The sequence below is a fragment of the Sminthopsis crassicaudata genome, chromosome 1 (genome assembly GCF_048593235.1).
Source record: "Sminthopsis crassicaudata isolate SCR6 chromosome 1, ASM4859323v1, whole genome shotgun sequence".
NCBI classification, from domain to species: domain Eukaryota; kingdom Metazoa; phylum Chordata; class Mammalia; order Dasyuromorphia; family Dasyuridae; genus Sminthopsis; species Sminthopsis crassicaudata.
The window spans coordinates 566559971-566564685 of record NC_133617.1 but is presented as its reverse complement, the minus strand read 5'-3'; positions in this window follow the sequence as shown (position 1 = coordinate 566564685).

Below are 4715 nucleotides of genomic sequence, written 5' to 3'. Positions count from 1 at the left end.
AGACGTAAGCCAGGAGATAATGTCTCTAAGGGACAAGATTCAGTTTTGAGGAGAGAGGATTCAGTAGGAAGGAATGGCTAACAATATCAAATGATAAAAAGTGTCATATAGTATGAAATCTGGGGAAGGATCATTGGACTTAGAAATAATGAAATCATTTGCAGTCTTAAGGAAAGGAACTTCAGGAAAGTTAGAGTAGAGAATGTGGAAGGGAGTAGAGAAGAAAATAGGTAATGAGACAAATCAGAATAGAGTACTGACACTTTTTAAAATTTCAGGAATTAAGAGAAAAGTGAAATCAAAATAATAGTTGGATGGGATAGGAAATCAAAGTAATGTCTTTAATTTTTTTCTAGGATATGAGAGTCCTAAATATATTTATAGGTATTTAGAGAAGAATATATAGGAAAGGAGATGCATGATAAAAGGAAGACAACTCCAGGAACAGTCTTGGAAGAACCTAGAGTGATCACATCAAGTATGCACGATTAGCTGGAGTAAGGAGTAGGGAAAATTTCTTTGTTATAAACAGGACAGAAAGACAGAGAGAGACAGAGACAGACAGAGATAGAGAAAGGCAGAGAGAGAGATAGAGAGAGAGACAGACAGAGACAGAGACAGAGAGACTAAGAGAGACAGAAGGACAGAAACAGAGACAGAGAAAGACAATCAGGCAGACAAAGAGGCAATCAGATACAGAGAGAGACACAGAGACACAGATACGGAGGGAGACAGAGACAGACACAGACACACAAGAGTAGATAATTAGAATTTTTGAGAAACCTGAGAAAGGTATCTGAGGGTTTGCTTGTCATTGGCCTCAATCTCGTTGTTTTTAGCAAAACAGGAGAGTAAAACACATATAAGTGCATACAAGGTAATGTCTTCGGTAGGATTAACAGCTAAGAGTAATTAGTCAAAGTTTTGCATGTAGTTCTTGGGATGGGACCTAAAGGAAGGTGGTAATTCTAAGAGATAATAGTAAAGAGGAAACATATTTCAGGCATAGACCACCTATGCAAAGATAATGACAATGGCAGATGAAATGTTGGGTTCAGAAGGGAAGAAATGGGGGAGTGAAAAAAAGACTAAAGCTGCAGGTGGGAGTCAGATTGAGTAACGATTTAAACATCAGTCTGAAGAGTTTGTATTTTATCATGTAAAATAGATAAAGTTTTTGAGCAAGAAAGTGACATCAGCCAGGCCTCTGTTTTCACAATATTTGGCAGTCATACAAAGGACAGATTAGAAAGGGAAAAGACTGGAAGCTGGGGGAAACTATTATGAATGTTCTTTCAATAATCATGTAAGTGAGACTAAACAGGAATAATGCCTATGGGAATGGAGGGAAAGTAGTTATAAGACATGTATTGAGAAAACTGATAAAACTTGATTACTAACTGGATATGGAAATGAGGGGGAATCAAGATTGACTGAGATTATACAACTGGGTGACCACAAGTATGATGGTACCTTCAACAGAAATTGGGAAATTTAGAAGAGGAGTGGTTTGGAGTGAGAGAGAAGTTAGTGAGTTCTTTTCATGTTGGGATGATGGATTTTTTTTTTTCTTAGAGATCTCTAAAACTTATTTCCTTTGAAAAGGAGAAAATATTTCATTTTGCAATTATATGTGGAAAGATTTCTTTGAAGCATTTACATATTATAGTAATCTCTTTTTCATTAATAAAATATATTTTCTCCAGAGATTCAAATGTGCAATTTTTGTTCAGTAGTAAATGAGTGTTATGACAATTTGGGAAAGATAAAGCCTCTCTAAAAATTAAACCTCATATGATACTATTTAGTTTCTTTTGATTTTTAATTCAATAATCGAAACTCAGAGTTTATTTTTAACTCACCTTCTTACATAATTCACCAAAGGGAAAAGTATTTAGTATTCAGGCATAAAAAGTATGCACTGCTAACTAGAAGAATATCATACCAAGGAGGAAATAGGAGATTATTTCATGATCATCTTTAAATTATTTTTTGCTAAAACTCTCCAACCCATGCTATGTTAGTGTTTTCTTCACAGACCAAAAATACATCTTTCTTAATTCTTGGTAGAATTTCTATAAATAATAGATATGTCTTTCTTGATGGGACTCTTATCCATAATCGAAGTTGAATACTAATTAGAAAGCATATTATTTTCCTTTTCATATTTAAATATGTTCAGTCATGTGTGTCTCTTTGTGACCCCATTTGGGATTTTCTTGGCAAAGATCCTGGAGTGGTTTACCATTTTCTTCTTCTTCATTCAACATGTCATATATATATATATATATATATATATATATATATATATATATATATATATATATATATATATATATATATATATACATACACATATATATATATACATACACACATATATATATATATATATATACATACATACACATATATATATACATACACATATATATATACATATGTGTGTGTGATTTACATATATATATATATATATATATATATATATATATATATATATATATATATATATAAAAAATGTTATAAATGAGGAAACTGAGGCAAACAGAGTTAAATGATTTGGGCAGGGTTACTTGTCCGAGTTCACATTTGAATGTAGAAAGATGAATCTTCCTGACTTTTGGCCTGACATTATCCTTGTGCCACTGGCTAAACCAGGAATTCTTAGATTCAAGTTCTGCCTTTGACACACTGACACATATTAACTCTGTCATAATCAGGAATTCAGACAAATCACTTAGTGTTCTGGGTAACTAACATTCTAATTTCCAGAAATGGCACAAAAATGCATTGGTAGAGGAAATGTCCTCACCCAGGAATTTCCCATACAGACAAAAAAGGTGGTTTAATCCCTATCCACATTTTAAAATATTCCAGGTAACATCCATAAACATCCTTCCACTTGTATATTTTCCATTGTAGATTAATGAAGGAAGAAAAGCCTCCTGAGATAATCAGGTCACAAGTAAGCAGTGGATTCCAATTCATTTTGAGACCTATATATATATATATATATATATATATATATATATATATATATATACACACACATATATACATATATATAGTATGTATGTATGTATATACATATACATACATATATATGTATATATATATATTTATATATACAAAAAAAATATATATATACACACACACATATATATATATAGTTGTTAAGCAACTAGAAAAGCAAGAAAAACTTTAAATCTGGTCATCATAGACTCTATTTCAATGGTTATATTTATGTACTTGTATTTTATATTACCCTGGAAAAAATTGACAGCTGTGGGGACTGTGATAAATGCAATTTAGGATTGCTTTGCCAACTTAGGTTACAGATTTTCCAAGGTGTTTGTGGCAGACACACTAACATGTTCAAAATCCAACCACAGAGATATAGCTGACTCTGAATTTAAATCAAGGTGCTAGAGAAGTGAAATGAAACTTTCTTCAGAAGGAAAGCTAGAGATTGTTTGATATGAATAAAAGTGAACTAAATGTATATCAAGCTAAGTATTTTTAGAAACATGTTATGTATGGAGCTTTCTCCATCCATAAGAAATAGGGAATGAACATGTATTTTCAATGGTATAAAATACTCATGGGGTAGAAACTTCTACAAATTCAGGTCAGTATCTTTTCAGTAATTTATAACTGTTGGAAGCTATCTGGAGCATTGAGCTGTTGAATGAATTGCTCAGACTCACCCAGCCAGCATGGGTCAGATGTGAGACTTGAATCAATGTCCTTAGAGCTTTTATAAGCTCTCTATACTTTATATCAGATCCCTCATCTATATCTATCTACGCATCTATATATTCATATCGTGTGCATATGTGTGTATGTATACATACATAGGAAAATTATTTCTTTATTCTAGATATACATTACAACTGTATCTACATTTGTTCATATCTGTACTAATAACTGTACTTGTCTCACTTATTCGGGGAAATAATATATGGAAAGAACCATTCCCTAGTCAAGATATAATTAACAGTACGAAAGAGGAAAAAAAATTCATTTCTGGGACTACAAGGATTAATTTCTGCTCTAGTCCCAAGGGGGAAAGTAAAAAAGTACTATTATGTTTAGAGGTAAGATCAAGAAACTCAGGCATTCTGACTTTAGGAAAGAAATAATCTCGCTTAATGTGCATATTCAAGAGTAATTTTTTTTTTCTTTCCAAAGCTCACATATTACAGTGTCCTAGGGGCGTACTGACATTTTTTGCAACTAAAATAAAGTAAAATTTCTAGTGGCTTAAGGATGGAGATAGAAATTTTCACTTCATTGTGCTATAAGACTCCTTAAATATTAAATATTAAATTAGATTAATAATTTTATTAATTTAATGGAGTCAAGTTTAAATTAAAATGATTTAACTTAATAATCTAACAAAATTAATAATGATGGCTAAGTGCTACTAAATAATTAAATAAAATAAATAAGATCAAATTCTTTAATTTAATAATTAATAATAATTTAACATTTTATTGCTTTCCCTCTATCTTATAAAACTCAAAATGTCTGTAAGAGTACCTTTGAAGAGGTTTCATGCCAAGCTTTAAAAGAGCTCATTTATCTCATGTAAATGAGTTAAGTGCCACTTAATCCTTAGCTTTCAAGAGAATTGTTGAATTTTAAGAGTTGGAAGAAATATGAAAGATCAGTTCTGCCTGCCATCCTTTATGGGTTTCCTTCCTCTAGGATTT